The sequence below is a fragment of the Electrophorus electricus genome, chromosome 5 (genome assembly GCF_041902795.1).
Source record: "Electrophorus electricus isolate QZ-2024a chromosome 5, ASM4190279v1, whole genome shotgun sequence".
Lineage (NCBI taxonomy): Eukaryota > Metazoa > Chordata > Actinopteri > Gymnotiformes > Gymnotidae > Electrophorus > Electrophorus electricus.
In genome coordinates this window covers 26,862,150-26,882,880 of record NC_137501.1, presented here as the reverse complement: position 1 = coordinate 26,882,880, position 20,731 = coordinate 26,862,150, and the positions used below count along the sequence as shown (strand labels likewise).

Here is a 20,731-nt window from a genome sequence, read left to right as displayed (position 1 = left end):
AGGAAGAATGTCGTTGTGCTCACTTTAGAAGAGACACTCTTATTGGAGTTCTTATTAATGCTATTGTTTTGTCAAGCATAAATTAAAAACTTGTGCACCCCGCCGGCATCCTCACGTCACTGCTGAGACTCTGCATAGTTCTAATCTGAGTGTCATAAGTGTCACATTAGCAACAAGGAGTCCTCCACCTACCACGTGATGTCCCTCTCTCCCAACAGTACAGATCTGTTGCTATGGTTACTTCTCATTGTTTTTATGCTGTTTGTCAGCGTTCATTACATGCTAAAGAATGCCTCGGTATGTTCCAGGTTGTGATTGCTGAGATTGTGTTATAGTATTTCCTTTGTCTGCACCTTATCATAATAGTGTTTCCATTGGACTTGCGTGTTAATGTATGCCCTCTGTGTTTTTCTAGTGCTATCTGTGATGTCTAATAGGCACAGTTTACGCATTCAGATTCATCACTCCCTCAGAAACCTCACAATGCAATTGTCCTAGTGTTTTTTAAAGATCTGCATATGCACTCATATATAATACATATGTACACACAACAAGCCACTAATCATCTCAATTTAAATTCATAGAACACTAAGATAAAAACTGTTGTAGTTTTGCCATTCTGAATTTAACTGATTCATATCTCAGCTACAAGATTGTCTACTTTATTGATATTTGTGCTTAATTTTGAGAGATAATAGTACAAGATTTTGTAAATCGCTCTGGATAAGAGTGTCTGCTAAATGGCGTAAATGTAAATGTAAGATCCCATATTCAAATGTTACAACTAGAATGAACATTAGACCTTTACAACAACACAATAACACATAGGTAAACAAGAAACAACTAAGCAGCCAGAATATGAGCAAAGACAAACTATTGAAAAAGAATGTACTAATACGGCTCACAAAATATAGGTTTATCTTCAAATTTACATTGATATTCTGCGGTTTTCAGTATTTCATTTTAAACCCGCCTCACAGTACACAGCCAAAGCAATAAAATGTGGCACATTGACCAGCTACTTACTATCTAAGTAGCCAACATCTTGTTTCATTAATAAGAAAAAAAAAAGTGACACCCTCAGTTCAGTTTAGCACTTCCTATATTTAAATGGTTGTGGAAGAAGATAGACATGGCTAAGGGCACTGCCAAAGTCCCCAAGATTCTCAGACAAGAGTGTAGTAGAAATGATCACATTTTTCTCCCATAACGTCATGTTTTTGCTGCAAAATAAACAGCAGTGTGTCATTGTGATTTTAAAGCAACCCCTTTCTTTTTTTAGCATTTTTTACAAAAATATGAATGATACAGATCACAAAACATATAACAATAGAAATGTTTGCTGTAATAGGAGTATCTTAGTCATGAGAATCAGTTCACACAGGGAGTAATGTCAGTTATTTTCATCATGGAAACATGCCACAACTCTCGTATTAGGTTATCATATTGAACATTCAAGAATTTAAAACTATTTTAAAATGGACTGACTGACTGATTAACAATTGTTGTGAAGATGAACCATCACTTAAAAAGGGTGAAACATTTAACAGAGTAAGATAAAGAAAATCAAAATCACATTCCTTTATTTAAATTTTTTTTAAAATCAAAATTAATGAAGCAGCCACCTTCACATATAAAATGACTTCAGTATTTAATAAGGTTTAAATCATAATGATTCTCATCCTCCACAGCCTTCATCAGAAAAACAATAAATGAAGTCACAGTCTTGCCAAATTGCAATAATGAAGTCAACTTGGGCATTAATGATGCTGTAATAACAAGGATTTTGATGAAGAGAAGTCTGCTGCTTTCTTTCCATTTTTATTTGTGTTTTACCTCTTTCGATCAGTTTGTTTTGTTTGTTAGTTTGTTCTGAAACTCTGTGAACATTGGTATGCAAGTATACCTTGAATAAGATATTTTCTGTCTTACATCTCCATCTAGTGACCAGAATGCAGAAGGCACTCAGGGTTTCCAGATCACTCCACATCTCATAAGTAAAACCTGTTTTCACAAGCAATCCAGCAAAGATCACATATTTTAACATGCGCATATATATAATTTTTTTTTTTAAATCAGATTTTAAAACAGCATGAAAAAATGACTTGCTCCACCAGAATATATTTTCTCCATGTGAACTCCATGTAGAATCTCTGTTTTAGGTCCTCTAAAGCTCTTTACAAGGCAGTAAGAGAAGTAAATTAAAACTAAATTAAAACAAAGTCAGTTAACCCACATTAAACACAAAGGACTCCCAAGTTTGTTGATCAGGTGATGACCGATATTTCCAGCATTTATAATGTGGACCAAAACAGATTTTTTTTTCAATTTTTCAAATGATACAGATGGTTTATTTAGGGTACATGGGGTGCAGTATATACAAAGTTTGCTGCCATATTTTTTGTCATATCTACCTTAGTGCCAGTGGAACCATCAAAAACATGTAATGGAATCTGTCCAGACACAGGAGAATTCGCACAAAAAAACCCACCTAACTGGGGGGGGGGGGGGGGATAAAATAAAGAAGAAACAACCTCTTGATAAACATACTTATTTTGTATCTGTTTGGATTTAAATGTGGAGACTGATTTGTGTACAAACAAATAAACAGAAACCACTACTGGGTGCAAATTTGAAGGAAAGACAGACTGGTGTATTAGTCCATTACATTATTTACATTAGATTTTCTTTCACTTCATTACATTATTATTTCTGGAGTTTAAAATATATATATATGAAAAACCCCCATCCTGAAAGTCTACAGTTACCTAATACATGCTTTTGTAGAATAAATAAATGATGGAATTAATATAGAGAGATCGAAACAACAGGGGAGTTATAAAGGTTGTGCAGGTTGAGTGTTTCACCCCAATGTCCCATGGAACAGGCTTGCCTTCCCATAGGTCAGCTCTTGATTTCCCTTAAGCTAGTGGTTTCCTAGTGGTGCTGATGCTCTTCAGGGTTAACCATATCCTGTTATCATCAACATTGTTAACCACTGGAGATGTGTGAGGGAAAAACCAAGGGGTTCCTACACTGCAGATATTTAGTGTAAAGGAAGGTTTCATAAAATGCTGACTCATGCTCTTATTTAGGTAGCTGTGTAGTACTGTATTCCAAGATACTGAAAGAGAGAAAGCTAAAAACACTTCTTGAAATGCATAGGCTACCTATAAAATTTGCATGAATTAAATTAATTGCTATATTTAAGTAATGATGAACTCAGGAGCATCACTCTAAATGTATGTATGCAAAGTGCATTTCAACAAACCTATTTCAGTACATCCATGCAAAGTTAGAAAAAGTTGATGTGTACGAGTATTAAAACATATATTGCAATGAACAGAGCACAGAAGTTCAGTATTAATCTATGGTCCCTGGTTGGGTTTTGGGAGATATCTTTATTCAGAACATGTTATTTCTCTTGGGTTTGCTGTATACTTACTGTTTATAATTCCCTATAATTCCCCTCTTCCTCAGATGGAAGACAACTAAACATTTGTTGCATTGATTTCTGGGAAGGCTAATTCTTCCACACTAGTCACTCACATTTGTGTGTTCTAACCAAACTGTTAGAACTGTAGGGGTTTCTACCAAAAGGCTTAGATAAACTGAAAATCTGTGCAGTTGCATGGAACTCTTAACTATGCAACTCCCCACAACTTCTAGAGGTCTAAAATATTTTAAAAGATGCTTATAATAGACCTAGATTGTACACTCACCAGCTGTTTTATTAAAAACACCTACCTTGGGTTTTTTGGGGAGTGTTATACCCCTTGCAACCCCTCAGTGACACTAAATGTGCAAAAGCACTGCTGTGCCTGTTAGATGTGCATCAGCTCATATTACGCCCCTGTCCAGGCAATGAGGTCGCAAAAACATTGTGATGATGAAAGACTGGTAACTGATAGTGAAATGGTATGTGGAATAACTACACCATGGACTAGTAAATGAGGTGGAACTTGGTGCACTGAATAAAGAATTAAACACCTACCACCATGCCATTGCCCTGTTGGTATTAATGCTGTGAAAAGAATGGTCCCTGCCCAAGATAACATTGAGTCAGCTATAGTCATGCAGGCAGAGGGTGGCTCTCAAATTGCACAGGCCAATAAATGGGCTTCAGGATGGGCTACACTTACTGAATGCATCTATAAGACACCTAATGATGCAACCAGTGGGTGCGGGTTCGTTATTAAAGTGTGGTGATGTTAGGCAAAATCAAACATGCGCTTTGTAAGATTTAGATTATGACAGTGAATCTACACCGACAACCATGGAAAGATGAGGGATTTTCAAACTGCAAAGTGAAACAAAAACCCCTCTGTCCTAATGAGCTACCAAATCAAACCACATTGCCATTTCTATAAAGAAATTATTTTTAGGACCAAAACACCTATGTAGTGCTTATTTATCTACAAAACTGACCATTTTTTTTAGATCCTTTTGTCAGAAGTTCGTCCGAACCCCCCAGCGCTGACCAATACCCTTACCTCTCTACCTCGCACACATTCCTGCTAGTATCAATTAACTCTTGCACTTGGATCCTCACTTACCTGTGTCTTGGAGTTTGTTACATTGACTTAATATTTACAGTGTTGTCCCTTCTTTTTTTAAGACTTCTGCAATTTGCCTTGGCATGCTGGATATCAGCTTCTGGGAAAATCTTGACTGATGGCAACCCATTCTTGCCTAATCAGTGCTTGGAGTTGATCAGAGTTACTGTGCTTTTGTTTGTCCAGCCTCTTTTTGAGGATTGAGCACAGGTTCTCAATGGGATTAAGATCTGTGGAGTTTCCTGGCCATAGACCCAAAATTTCGATATTTTGCTCACCGAGCCACTTGGTTATCACTTTTGCCTTGTGAAATGTTGCTCAATCATGCTGGAAAAAGCATTGTTGCTCACCAAAATGCTCCTGGATCACTGGAAGTTGCTCTTGGAGGATGTTTTGATACCATTCCTTATTCATGGAAGTGTTCTTATGCAAAGTTTTGAGCAAACCCACTCCCTTGGATGAGAAGCAACCTCACACGTGAATGGTCTCAGGATGCATCACTGCTGGCATGATGCCTCACAGAACTCATGGTAGTGCTCACCTTTTCTTCTCAGGACAATCATTTGTCCAGATGTCCCAAACAGTCTGAGGGGGGCTTCATTAGAGAAAATAAATTTACCCCATTCCTCGGCAGTCCAATCCCTATACTTCCTGCAGAATGCCAGTCTGTTCTTGATGTTTTTCTTGGAGAGAAGTGGCTTCTTTGCTGCTCTTCTTGACACCAAGCCATCCTCCAAAAGCCTTTGTGTCACAGTGCATGCAGATGCACTCGCACCTGCCTTCTGCCATTTCTGAGCAGGCTCAGCACTAGTGGTGACCTGATCCCGTAGCTGCATCCTCCTTAGGAGACGTTCTTGGCACTTGCTTGACTTTCTTGATCACCCTGAAACCTTCTTCACTGCAACTGAACCTCTCTCCTTGAAGTTCTTGATGATTCGATAAATGGTTGATTTAGGTGCTATCTTAAAGGCAGCAATGTCCTTGCCTGTGAAGCTCCTTTGATGCAATGCAATGATGACTGCATGTGTTGCCTTGGAGGTAACCACGATTAACAGAAGAAAACTTCAAGCACCCCCAAACTTTTAAAGCAACCAGTCTGTTTAAACATTTATCATAACTCTAACTGATGTTCTTGTTTCAAAAGTGTTGCACAAGCATGGAGAAAACAAGGCTTTATTGTCACAAACAGCAAAATAGACGACGTTCAGTAGCGCAAGAGTCTTAACTCTTGGCTTTCAAGTTCATGAATGTGAAGCACTGGACTCGGGCACTTGTGGGGGCTAAACAAAGTTCAGGTGAGTAGGGTAACTAATAAAATGGTGTCTGAGACAGCAGGAGTAAAGGAGTGTCATGAAAGGTGTGCGTCGAATAATGGGGCTGGCTGGATAGCAGCCAGGGTGTGACACTAATAACCATAAATCTTGCAGGGTAACATTTTTTTCCAGTAAAAAAACAAAACAAAACTTACACCAAATAAAGATCATGAACCCATAATGTAGTAACAGCTACAGAAATATATTCTTTAAAAAGTCATTTAAACTTAGCTTCCAGTGTGTATGAAGATGGGTATAGGTATGAAACTAAAAGTGTATGAAATATCACGTAACATGCAGTTGTGCTACTTTCGTCATTTTCTTCCTTTGAGTGACAGAACGGCTCCTTTGCTCTTGATCTAGCCACTCCCATAACACGCAAGTTTGTACGCAATAGAGAGACAGTGACAACGATGACCACTGATAAACGCAAGTGAGGCAAAACATGGGCAGGGTTTTGTTGGCTAACATTTTTGTCTCCTGAATATAAGAAGGCAGTTTTAAAACCTGTCAATGAGAGCTTAAACAGCAGCAAGCTACATACTACCATCACGCATTTCCAAAGACAAAAGCATTTTGACTTGAGTTTTCAAAGTTTTACTTGCATGGAGTGGTGAGTAAATCTTTTGCAATACATTTAAAAGTAGTATGATTAAATAATTTGAAAATTTTTTTTAAATGGGTCATAGATTGAAAATGATTGAGCTCAACTTTCAAAGTGAAAAATAATGATTTATACAGTTTACCAGTGCCATGACATTTGAATATTAAATATTTGATATTTAGCAGTGAATGTTTCTGCAACATATTTAAACAGTAATCTTATTACACTCTTTGATGTGTAACATTTGGCTTAGAAAAACATAGTTAATTTCCAGTTAAATGATTTCATACCTGTAGACAATGAGACTGGAACATGTCTGAATGCTGCTTCTCAACCTCTTTTTTCAGGCCAATGAAAGAAATAAGGATGATCATGATTTTTCTCCTAATTGGTAAGTGAAATTGCATAAACGTCAGCAGGATAAAACAAAATATTGATCTTTAGTCCATTAAGATAACTCATTGATTTAATAATCAAAATGTTATATTCATCATCAGGAGCTCAAATCAAAACTATGGCTGGGCAGCCTATTAGTCAAGCTCCAACAACATCAAATGCTGCAGCATCTGTGAGAACAGACATGTCAACAACGATGACAACGACTGGTTTCGTCAATACGGCCTCTGTAAAAACTGCTCAAAAGACGCCTGCTCAAGCCGCGTTCACAGGCAGTGCAAATAATTCTGCAGCACCTCCACCTGCTGCTTCTGACTCTACTCCAATGGATTTCTCAATTCCAAATACAGTATCCACAAGGACTCCTGCTACTGACATAACAGTTACATTTATAACTGATGCTGCATCTTTCAAAACTGCAACTTTGATGCCCATCAATTTTGCTGTGGCTAACTCCACAATAGTTCTGTCTACGGCTGTTGCAACTCCTGCTTTGACAGCTGCAGCTGTGGCGTCTGTTGCCACAACAACCACAGATCCTCCTGCTGCCGCCACTACTACTGTTATAGCTATGGATCATGTAAATCAGATGGCAAATTCATGTGAAATAGCTTGTCGGACGAGTGCTATAATCACTATGTGTCTTGCCATTATTTCACATCTACTGAGCAATTAGCTATGTAGGTATGTGCTTACCCATCAAATGCTAACCAACATGGTCATAACATTCATTCATACAATCATTTGTTTATTGCTGCATTATCTTTTTTCATTGAGCTCTGAAGCACTGTATAAGATTATTTGAAGATATATGAAGTTGTTTTCTAAGTACATACATTTATTAAGTTTATTTAAACTGTGCAATGTATTATGTATGTAATGTACAAAACACTGTATATAGTTTTAATGTTAGCACTTTTAAATTGATCTCTGGAGATTTATTATATTTATTTATCACACAGCGGGCTGTGTAACAAACAATGCAACATGCATCAACTTTAAGTAATACACTAAAAATGCTTATTCCATTACATTTACTTTCGTTTATTTTCCAAGTATGTTTTATTAATAGTTATTTCTGTTATATGAAAGTGTTCTGACTATTGATCAATTTTATAATAGAGAGAAATACTACTATAAAGTCCAATAAATTTCTTCATAAATAAGTTCTCCATAGTACTCTTTGTGTATACGTCAAACATAGTTGGGATACATTTAAACGTACTTTCCTGAGTAACACAGTCATTGAAGTGGCCAAGTACCTGATTACAATAATACTTTTATGATGTTCTTATGCTGTGTGAAGTAACAGTATTTCATTTTTTTTTTTTTAATGTACAGTTGTGGCCAAAGGTTTTGAGACTGACCATTTTTTTTAGATCCTTTTGTCAGAAGTTCGTCCGAACCCCCCAGCGCTGACCAATACCCTTACCTCTCTACCTCGCACACATTCCTGCTAGTATCAATTAACTCTTGCACTTGGATCCTCACTTACCTGTGTCTTGGAGTTTGTTACATTGACTTAATATTTACAGTGTTGTCCCTTCTTTTTTTAAGACTTCTGCAATTTGCCTTGGCATGCTGGATATCAGCTTCTGGGAAAATCTTGACTGATGGCAACCCATTCTTGCCTAATCAGTGCTTGGAGTTGATCAGAGTTACTGTGCTTTTGTTTGTCCAGCCTCTTTTTGAGGATTGAGCACAGGTTCTCAATGGGATTAAGATCTGTGGAGTTTCCTGGCCATAGACCCAAAATTTCGATATTTTGCTCACCGAGCCACTTGGTTATCACTTTTGCCTTGTGAAATGTTGCTCAATCATGCTGGAAAAAGCATTGTTGCTCACCAAAATGCTCCTGGATCACTGGAAGTTGCTCTTGGAGGATGTTTTGATACCATTCCTTATTCATGGAAGTGTTCTTATGCAAAGTTTTGAGCAAACCCACTCCCTTGGATGAGAAGCAACCTCACACGTGAATGGTCTCAGGATGCATCACTGCTGGCATGATGCCTCACAGAACTCATGGTAGTGCTCACCTTTTCTTCTCAGGACAATCATTTGTCCAGATGTCCCAAACAGTCTGAGGGGGGCTTCATTAGAGAAAATAAATTTACCCCATTCCTCGGCAGTCCAATCCCTATACTTCCTGCAGAATGCCAGTCTGTTCTTGATGTTTTTCTTGGAGAGAAGTGGCTTCTTTGCTGCTCTTCTTGACACCAAGCCATCCTCCAAAAGCCTTTGTGTCACAGTGCATGCAGATGCACTCGCACCTGCCTTCTGCCATTTCTGAGCAGGCTCAGCACTAGTGGTGACCTGATCCCGTAGCTGCATCCTCCTTAGGAGACGTTCTTGGCACTTGCTTGACTTTCTTGATCACCCTGAAACCTTCTTCACTGCAACTGAACCTCTCTCCTTGAAGTTCTTGATGATTCGATAAATGGTTGATTTAGGTGCTATCTTAAAGGCAGCAATGTCCTTGCCTGTGAAGCTCCTTTGATGCAATGCAATGATGACTGCATGTGTTGCCTTGGAGGTAACCACGATTAACAGAAGAAAACTTCAAGCACCCCCAAACTTTTAAAGCAACCAGTCTGTTTAAACATTTATCATAACTCTAACTGATGTTCTTGTTTCAAAAGTGTTGCACAAGCATGGAGAAAACAAGGCTTTATTGTCACAAACAGCAAAATAGACGACGTTCAGTAGCGCAAGAGTCTTAACTCTTGGCTTTCAAGTTCATGAATGTGAAGCACTGGACTCGGGCACTTGTGGGGGCTAAACAAAGTTCAGGTGAGTAGGGTAACTAATAAAATGGTGTCTGAGACAGCAGGAGTAAAGGAGTGTCATGAAAGGTGTGCGTCGAATAATGGGGCTGGCTGGATAGCAGCCAGGGTGTGACACTAATAACCATAAATCTTGCAGGGTAACATTTTTTTCCAGTAAAAAAACAAAACAAAACTTACACCAAATAAAGATCATGAACCCATAATGTAGTAACAGCTACAGAAATATATTCTTTAAAAAGTCATTTAAACTTAGCTTCCAGTGTGTATGAAGATGGGTATAGGTATGAAACTAAAAGTGTATGAAATATCACGTAACATGCAGTTGTGCTACTTTCGTCATTTTCTTCCTTTGAGTGACAGAACGGCTCCTTTGCTCTTGATCTAGCCACTCCCATAACACGCAAGTTTGTACGCAATAGAGAGACAGTGACAACGATGACCACTGATAAACGCAAGTGAGGCAAAACATGGGCAGGGTTTTGTTGGCTAACATTTTTGTCTCCTGAATATAAGAAGGCAGTTTTAAAACCTGTCAATGAGAGCTTAAACAGCAGCAAGCTACATACTACCATCACGCATTTCCAAAGACAAAAGCATTTTGACTTGAGTTTTCAAAGTTTTACTTGCATGGAGTGGTGAGTAAATCTTTTGTAATACATTTAAAAGTAGTATGATTAAATAATTTGAAAATTTTTTTTAAATGGGTCATAGATTGAAAATGATTGAGCTCAACTTTCAAAGTGAAAAATAATGATTTATACAGTTTACCAGTGCCATGACATTTGAATATTAAATATTTGATATTTAGCAGTGAATGTTTCTGCAACATATTTAAACAGTAATCTTATTACACTCTATGATGTGTAACATTTGGCTTAGAAAAACATAGTTAATTTCCAGTTAAATGATTTCATACCTGTAGGCAATGAGACTGGAACATGTCTGAATGCTGCTTCTCAACCTCTTTTTTCAGGCCAATGAAAGAAATAAGGATGATCATGATTTTTCTCCTAATTGGTAAGTGAAATTGCATAAACGTCAGCAGGATAAAACAAAATATTGATCTTTAGTCCATTAAGATAACTCATTGATTTAATAATCAAAATGTTATATTCATCATCAGGAGCTCAAATCAAAACTATGGCTGGGCAGCCTATTAGTCAAGCTCCAACAACATCAAATGCTGCAGCATCTGTGAGAACAGACATGTCAACAACGATGACAACGACTGGTTTCGTCAATACGGCCTCTGTAAAAACTGCTCAAAAGACGCCTGCTCAAGCCGCGTTCACAGGCAGTGCAAATAATTCTGCAGCACCTCCACCTGCTGCTTCTGACTCTACTCCAATGGATTTCTCAATTCCAAATACAGTATCCACAAGGACTCCTGCTACTGACATAACAGTTACATTTATAACTGATGCTGCATCTTTCAAAACTGCAACTTTGATGCCCATCAATTTTGCTGTGGCTAACTCCACAATAGTTCTGTCTACGGCTGTTGCAACTCCTGCTTTGACAGCTGCAGCTGTGGCGTCTGTTGCCACAACAACCACAGATCCTCCTGCTGCCGCCACTACTACTGTTATAGCTATGGATCATGTAAATCAGATGGCAAATTCATGTGAAATAGCCTGTCGGACGAGTGCTATAATCACTATGTGTCTTGCCATTATTTCACATCTACTGAGCAATTAGCTATGTAGGTATGTGCTTACCCATCAAATGCTAACCAACATGGTCATAACATTCATTCATACAATCATTTGTTTATTGCTGCATTATCTTTTTTCATTGAGCTCTGAAGCACTGTACAAGATTATTTGAAGATATATGAAGTTGTTTTCTAAGTACATACATTTATTAAGTTTATTTAAACTGTGCAATGTATTATGTATGTAATGTACAAAACACTGTATATAGTTTTAATGTTAGCACTTTTAAATTGATCTCTGGAGATTTATTATATTTATTTATCACACAGCGGGCTGTGTAACAAACAATGCAACATGCATCAACTTTAAGTAATACACTAAAAATGCTTGTTCCATTGCATTTACTTTCGTTTATTTTCCAAGTATGTTTTATTAACAGTTTTTTCTGTTATATGAAAGTGTTCTGACTATTGATCAATTTTATAATAGAGAGAAATACTACTATAAAGTCCAATAAATTTCTTCATAAATAAGTTCTCCATAGTACTCTTTGTGTATACGTCAAACATAGTTGGGATACATTTAAACGTACTTTCCTGAGTAACACAGTCATTGAAGTGGCCAAGTACCTGATTACAATAATACTTTTATGATGTTCTTATGCTGTGTGAAGTAACAGTATTTCATTTTTTTTTTTTTAATGTACAGTTGTGGCCAAAGGTTTTGAGACTGACCATTTTTTTTAGATCCTTTTGTCAGAAGTTCGTCCGAACCCCCCAGCGCTGACCACTACCCTTACCTATCTACATCGCACTCATTCCTGCTAGTATCAATTAACTCTTGCACTTGGATCCTCACTTACCTGTGTCTTGGAGTTTGTTACATTGACTTAATATTTACAGTGTTGTCCCTTCTTTTTTTAAGACTTCTGCAATTTGCCTTGGCATGCTGGATATCAGCTTCTGGGAAAATCTTGACTGATGGCAACCTATTCTTGCCTAATCAGTGCTTGGAGTTGATCAGAGTTACTGTGCTTTTGTTTGTCCAGCCTCTTTTTGAGGATTGAGCACAGGTTCTCAATGGGATTAAGATCTAGAGAGTTTCCTGGCCATTGACCCAAATTTTCAATATTTTGTTCACCGAGCCACTTGGTTATCACTTTTGCCTTGTGAAATGTTGCTCAATCATGCTGGAAAAAGCATTGTTGTTCACCAAAATGCTCCTGGATCACTGGAAGTTGCTCTTGGAGGATGTTTTGATACCATTCCTTATTCATGGAAGTGTTCTTATGCAAAGTTTTGAGCAAACCCACTCCCTTGGATGAGAAGCAACCCCACACGTGAATGGTCTCAGGATGCCTCACTGCTGGCATGATGCCTCACAGAACTCATGGTAGTGCTCACCTTTTCTTCTCAGGACAATCATTTCTCCAGATGTCCCAAACAGTCTGAGGGGGGCTTCATTGGAGAAAATAACTTTACCCCATTCCTCGGCAGTCCAATCCCTATACTTCCTGCAGAATGTCAGTCAGTTCTTGATGTTTTTCTTGGAGAGAAGTGGCTTCTTTGCTGCTCTTCTTGACACCAAGCCATCCTCCAAAAGCCTTTGCTTCACAGTGCATGCAGATGCACTCACACCTGCCTTCTGCCATTTCTGAGCAAGCTCAGCACTAGTGGTGACCTGATCCCGTAGCTGCATCCTCCTTAGGAGACGGTCTTGGCACTTGCTTGACTTTCTTGATCACCCTGAAACCTTCTTCACTGCAATTGAACCTCTCTCCTTGAAGTTCTTGATGATTCGATAAATGGTTGATTTAGGTGCTATCTTAAAGGCAGCAATGTCCTTGCCTGTGAAGCTCCTTTGATGCCATGCAATGATGACTGCATGTGTTGCCTTGGAGGTAACCACGATTAACAGAAGAAAACTTCAAGCACCCCCAAACTTTTAAAGCAACCAGTCTGTTTAAACATTTATCATAACTCTAACTGATGTTCTTGTTTCAAAAGTGTTGCACAAGCATGGAGAAAACAAGGCTTTATTGTCACAAACAGCAAAATAGACGACGTTCAGTAGCGCAAGAGTCTTAACTCTTGGCTTTCAAGTTCGTGAATGTGAAGCACTGGACTCGGGCACTTGTGGGGGCTAAACAAAGGTCAGGTGAGTAGGGTAACTAATAAAATGATGACTGAGACAGCAGGAGTAAAGGAGTGTCATGAAAGGTGTGCGTCGAATAATGGGGCTGGCTGGATAGCAGCCAGGGTGTGACACTAATAACCATAAATCTTGCAGGGTAACATTTTTTTCCAGTAAAAAAACAAAACAAAACTTACACCAAATGAAGATCATGAACCCATAATGTAGTAACAGCTACAGAAATATATTCTTTAAAAAGTCATTTAAACTTAGCTTCCAGGGTGTATGAAGATGGGTATAGGTATGAAACTAAAAGTGTATGAAATATCACGTAACAAGCAGTTGTGCTACTTTCGTCATTTTCTTCCTTTGAGTGACAGAACGGCTCCTTTGCTCTTGATCTAGCCACTCCCATAACACGCAAGTTTGTACGCAATAGAGAGACAGTGACAACGATGACCACTGATAAACGCAAGTGAGGCAAAACAGGGGCAGGGTTTCGTTGGCTAACATTTTTGTCTCCTGAATATAAGAAGGCAGTTTTAAAACCTGTCAATGAGAGCTTAAACAGCAGCAAGCTACAAACTACCATCACGCATTTCCAAAGACAAAAGCATTTTGACTTGAGTTTTCATAGTTTTACTTGCATGGAGTGGTGAGTCAATCTTTTGCAATACATTTAAAAGTAGTATGATTAAATAATTTGAAAAAAAATTAAAATGGGTCATAGATTGAACATGATTGAGCTCAACTTTCAAAGTGAAAAATAATGATTTATACAGTTTACCAGTGCCATGACATTTGAATATTAAATATTTGATATTTAGAAGTGAATGTTTCTGCAACATATTTAAACAGTAATCTTATTACACTCTATGATGTGTAACATTTGGCTTAGAAAAACATAGTTAATTTCCAGTTAAATGATTTCATACCTGTAGGCAATGAGACTGGAACATGTCTGAATGCTGCTTCTCAACCTCTTTTTTCAGGCCAATGAAAGAAATAAGGATGATCATGATTTTTCTCCTAATTGGTAAGTGAAATTGCATAAACGTCAGCAGGATAAAACAAAATATTGATCTTTAGTCCATTAAGATAACTCATTGATTTAATAATCAAAATGTTATATTCATCATCAGGAGCTCAAATCAAAACTATGGCTGGGCAGCCTATTAGTCAAGCTCCAACAACATCAAATGCTGCAGCATCTGTGAGAACAGACATGTCAACAACGATGACAACGACTGGTTTCGTCAATACGGCCTCTGTAAAAACTGCTCAAAAGACGCCTGCTCAAGCCGCGTTCACAGGCAGTGCAAATAATTCTGCAGCACCTCCACCTGCTGCTTCTGACTCTACTCCAATGGATTTCTCAATTCCAAATACAGTATCCACAAGGACTCCTGCTACTGACATAACAGTTACATTTATAACTGATGCTGCATCTTTCAAAACTGCAACTTTGATGCCCATCAATTTTGCTGTGGCTAACTCCACAATAGTTCTGTCTACGGCTGTTGCAACTCCTGCTTTGACAGCTGCAGCTGTGGCGTCTGTTGCCACAACAACCACAGATCCTCCTGCTGCCGCCACTACTACTGTTATAGCTATGGATCATGTAAATCAGATGGCAAATTCATGTGAAATAGCCTGTCGGACGAGTGCTATAATCACTATGTGTCTTGCCATTATTTCACATCTACTGAGCAATTAGCTATGTTGGTATGTGCTTACCCATCAAATGCTAACCAACATGGTCATAACATTCATTCATACAATCATTTGTTTATTGCTGCATTATCTTTTTTCATTGAGCTCTGAAGCACTGTACAAGATTATTTGAAGATATATGAAGTTGTTTTCTAAGTACATACATTTATTAAGTTTATTTAAACTGTGCAATGTATTATGTATGTAATGTACAAAACACTGTATATAGTTTTAATGTTAGCACTTTTAAATTGATCTCTGGAGATTTATTATATTTATTTATCACACAGCGGGCTGTGTAACAAACAGTGCAACATGCATCAACTTTAAGTAATACACTAAAAATGCTTGTTCCATTGCATTTACTTTCGTTTATTTTCCAAGTATGTTTTATTAACAGTTTTTTCTGTTATATGAAAGTGTTCTGACTATTGATCAATTTTATAATAGAGAGAAATACTACTATAAAGTCCAATAAATTTCTTCATAAATAAGTTCTCCATAGTACTCTTTGTGGATACGTCAAACATAGTTGGGATACATTTAAACGTACTTTCCTGAGTAACACAGTCATTGAAGTGGCCAAGTACCTGATGACAATAAAACTTTTATGATGTTCATATGCTGTGTGAAGTAACAGTATTTTATTATTTTTTTTATGTACAGTTGTGGCCAAAGGTTTTGAGACTGACCGTTTTTTTTAGATCCTTTTGTCAGAAGTTCGTCCGAACTCCCCAGCGCTGACCACTACCCTTACCTATCTACCTCGCACTCATTCCTGCTAGTATCAATTAACTCTTGCACTTGGATCCTCACTTACCTGTGTCTTGGAGTTTGTTACATTGACTTAATATTTACAGTGTTGTCCCTTCTTTTGGTTATCACTTTTGCCTTGTGAAATGTTGCTCCGTCATGCTGGAAAAAGCACTGTTCCTCACCAAAATGCTCCTGGATCACTGGAAGTTGCTCTTGGAGGATGTTTTGATACCATTCCTTTGCAATTAATTTCAATTCATCTGATCATTCTTCACAATCCTAAAAACTGAAGCAGCAAAATTTATATATAAATATATATATATATATATATATATATATATATATATATATATATATATATATATATATAGAGAGAGAGAGAGAGAGAGAGAGAGAGAGAGAGAGAGAGAGAGAGAGAGAGAGAAACAGGACATGTAGCACTTCTAGAGTGGTTATTATCAGTTATTATCTGAATGGTTAATAACTTTAGAATAGTTAATAATGTTTAATAACCATTCAGTTAATAACTTGTACAGTAGCCTGCAACTGCTCTAAATGTGTGACATGTACATTCATTAACACAGCCACTAACTGGCATAAAAGGATCAATTATCATTACACGTCCCACTTTGTGGATTATTCCTGCTGATACACAAGTTTTGTTTCGTTTGCAAGAGATATAATCAGCTTTACATTGGAGAAACCAAGAAAAGGCTTGCTGATCGGTTTGTTCATACTATCAGAATTAAGGATTTGTCATTCTCACTGGCAAGGTACTTCAATACTAATTGCATTAATCACATACCTGTTTGCATTGCCAGTTGTTGCTATGGTAGCACTGAAATGCAATGGCTGGAATGCAGTAATTTCTTGTGATTAAGTGAATTTTCATGGCAAAGAATGACTGCAATTAATTGCTATTCATCTGATCACTCTTCACAATCTAGTTAATGCAGATTGCCAAAATAAAGTAGCAAACTTAGTTAAAACCAAAATTTGTGCTAGTCTCAAAACCTTTGGCCACACCTGTTCTCATTTGCATAAAATTTCGAGGCTCCTTGTTCAAACTATGTACATTTACTGCTATGTGCTGCTTTTCTTCTCATTTGTGAGGAAAAAAAAATCACGAGAAAGTAAAAATGTAACACAAATAATGTTTTTTTTATGTTTATGTTGGGGTTAAACAGTCCAGCAACATTCTCTGACACAGACATTCTCTGCTTCATGAGACAGAGAATCTCTGACTGAGATTTTAGCAAAGCCATGCTGGACGATCGGCAAAGGTGTCACAGCTCACCCAAAGTACATTTTTTCAGACTCAAATTATGGTTCGGGTTTCAGGTCCTAGTGCCCCTACATCTCGGTAAAATGTGAATTTAGAGACTAGATGGCACTGTTGAATAAGATAGAATGAATGAGAAATATTTAAACAAATAATGCACGCTTATCTGGGGGTACTAAAGAACATTTTAGGGGGCGCTAAAGCACTCCTAAAACAGGCTTAACGACGCCTATAGGTTTCCTACTAGACAAACGTAGTTCAGCATGGAAAATGCAATAAAATAGATGCATTAACGTTTCCCTAACATTATATACATCATAAATTAACAAACCATGAACTTCAGCATTCATAAGACATAAGTAATATTAACATAGTAACCTCAGTAGACCAGTGACATCAGAGCAGGTTCCATGGTCTGTAAAAAAGCTCTTAGTACTTCATCACTAATCCCATAGACCCTTTCACTAATCCCATAAAACCTCATCGCTAATCCCATACACCCCTTCACTAATCCCATAAAACCTCATCACTAATCCCATAGACCCCTTCACTAATCTCATAAAACCTCTTTTCAACACTGTAATTTGTGAAATGCTGCCACACAGCATAGAAGTAGTAGGGATTCAAAGCAAAGGTAAATCAGATCTAATTCACTAGCTGGCTTTCTTATTTTTTCAAGCCACTCTGTGGGATTTCCTAATAGTAAGGATATTAAATGTACTGCATGTGTTTTAAAGTTTTTAAGTTTTTGTTTGTTTATTTGTTTGTTTGCTGCCTAGTGCCGACTTCTAAAACCATAATGTGATCATGTAATCTCTTCCAGAACAGGTCTAATCTTTTTACATTGACTCTTCAACGTTAAATTTGTCAGGGACTGCCATCTGGGACTGGTAAACAATGAAAATAATGCATGTTCTATATTTCACTAAAAAAAAAACATAATAGAGTCATTTGCCAAATAACAGACATCTGAGTCATTTGTTGGAATGTAACCTAACAAACATATCCAAGGCAAGTGAACATATGTGAAATTCCAAAACCATAAACACTGTGAAGTATGCATGGGCGAAACATTTATACTTTTGGCCGAAAAAATTGCATCTTAAATGATCAGTCCCATGTTATGATGCATAACATGTTCTGTGATAGGTACAGCCTTTGTTCTAAAGCAACTAGCACATCATGTTGATGTTAGTGGTCTTCCCCCATTTTTAACATAAACCACCTGGGAGTTTTTTTGGTAATCATCAAAACAAGAACTGTTGTCTAGATGACAGTTATTTGAGCTCTTGTTTCTTAGGCGACTGAGCCTTTTCAGGTAAAAGGAAGCAGCTTGTGTGTATGACACAGTCAGAGTAGTTGCTCGACACTTCACTAAAATTCTGTTCCTACCACTCTGGGTTTTGCTTTTTCCCATGACTTATCACGTATGATGGCATTTCACCTGACACAGCTGCATTTACAAAGGCAGAAAGTCCCTAATTGCTCTTGTATCCTCTACTCACTAAAGTATCATTCAAAATGTCCTAATAAGTCAAGTTACACAAACACTCTAAATCTTGAAAAAATACTCCACTCATAGCATGACTGATCACATTCAGGCACATGTGGAACAAATGTGAGTGAACCTATTTTAGGTGAGACAATGTAAATGTTTAGTTTTTAAGTCTACATGTGCTTGTTATGAAAACTTTAATGTAAGAAATGTAACAAGAATTATTTTCTCACATTGTCTCTCCAGTTTTTCAAGCTATGAGTTTTACTTAAAAGGTCAGTGGTGTGCTAAAATGCCGAACATACTCTACAAACATACTCAAAAACCATGCATGGTTATTTGTCAGCAAAAATGAGCACACGCAGCCAAGGCAAAAGCATATTTTCAGTGAACATATGTGAAATTTATGCACCCTATATACTTTAAAGTATGCATGGGGAAGAAAGTTGCAGCTCAAAATTTGATAACTTAAATATATCAAATAAAAAAATAAAATAATAAATTTTACAATACAAAAGAAAAAGAATAATAAAAAAATAAAACAAAACAAAAACACCTGCAAGGTCACTGATGCAAAAGCGCCACCTTTACACAGTGCACCATGTCAGTGCTAATAGCGCCCCTTTGTGGAGAATATTCAGCTAAATGAGTATGCCTGAAGAAGTGTATGACTGAGTTGCCTAGGTTTACATAAATGGAGATAATGAAAAAATACTGAAAAGCTGATAAAATCATATGCAAATAATAATCTATGATATAAAATAATAAGTAACTTGATTAATATAAAGATAAGGATACGGGTACAAAATTTTATATATTTTAGACATTTATTTTACAATTTTATACATTTAATTTTTTATAAAATTTAATAACAGACAAAAGAAAAACTAAATGACATGATGAAAACTCCCAATATACAAACAAACCCCAAATACATTTTCTAGGTGTCTGTGTTGAACTCTTGAAATGTCATCACTTAAAGCCCTGTTATGAACATACAGTGGCAGAAGCATATCATTTGAATTTCTGTATGAATGGCAACGATATCTGTTCATCGTCAAAATCATATATTTAACAAATAAAGTACAGATCATTTTAAGTCACCATGTCTTTGTCGGTGAGCATAATCACACACGTGAACAATGAGCGACAAACTACAAACGCAAGGGTTTGTGTTCATACATAAGCGACCTGTTTAACAAGGTACAGGTGTATGAGAACAAAGGGGGCTAGAAATAAAGGGGACGCCACAGAGAACTGACAACAGACAATCCCCCAGTACGTGGCCGGCCGTACCACATGATGTGTGGGATGGGGAGAATACCGTTCAACAACTTAGCCAACATGCAATTCATATCATGTGTGGCCTATGCACAAAACATTTTGCATCCTCAAATGGCAATATAGCTACTTTGATTAAAGCTGCACTATGTAAGATTTGTTTGTTAAATTTGAAAGAAGGTGCATTACTGAGTCAAGAGGGGGAAAAGAAACTGTGATACAGTGTCTTTCTGCTGCTGTGAGTCATCCTGTAAAGCAAGAAATATTCATTCAGTCAAAACAGTCGCCTAAGATTTGGTGAGAGTTTTCAGAACATGTCAGACATCTTTATGTATTAATGTCACATGCACAAGCTGAAAAAGAAAGTGAATCCAATTCAATGGCCTGGATTCCTGAGTGACATTAGTGAGGGTGCGGCTCGCAGTGCTGACCTGCACAGCTCTGAATAACGTTAGCAAGGGCCGGGCTCACAATGCTGACCTGCACAGCTCTGAGTGACGTTAGCAAGGGCCGGGCTCACAGCGCTGATCTGCACGCATCTTGCCACCCTTTCAGACAGCAGATGACTCAGACTGTGTCCCACCTTTGTTGGTTTTTCGAATAATTCTTTCCTTGAACTTAGGTGAACTCAAGTGTCATGACTACACCAGACCAACAAATAAAAATATTTCCATTTATGTTTTCAAAAGAAAGTATATTTCAGTTATGCTCTCATTATAGGGGTCTACTGCATTTTTGTTGCACTACTGCTGTGGGAAATC

The 20,731-nt window shown here is 37.4% G+C and overlaps 3 long non-coding RNA genes across 3 annotated transcripts; all 3 read left to right on the top strand.

Moving 5' to 3' along the window:
- Positions 1-6,393: 6,393 nt before the first annotated feature.
- LOC145657986 (uncharacterized) lies at positions 6,394-8,036 on the top strand. Its single transcript, XR_014123913.1, has 3 exons — positions 6,394-6,482; positions 6,821-6,864; positions 6,971-8,036. It is a non-coding gene; the product is annotated as an uncharacterized LOC145657986 (long non-coding RNA).
- Positions 8,037-10,201: 2,165 nt separating this feature from the next.
- On the top strand, positions 10,202-11,843 carry LOC145657991 (uncharacterized). The gene is made up of 3 exons (XR_014123917.1): positions 10,202-10,290; positions 10,629-10,672; positions 10,779-11,843. It is a non-coding gene; the product is annotated as an uncharacterized LOC145657991 (long non-coding RNA).
- Positions 11,844-14,014: 2,171 nt separating this feature from the next.
- LOC145657990 (uncharacterized) lies at positions 14,015-15,725 on the top strand. Its single transcript, XR_014123916.1, has 3 exons — positions 14,015-14,098; positions 14,436-14,479; positions 14,586-15,725. It is a non-coding gene; the product is annotated as an uncharacterized LOC145657990 (long non-coding RNA).
- The last annotated feature ends 5,006 nt before the right edge of the window (positions 15,726-20,731 follow it).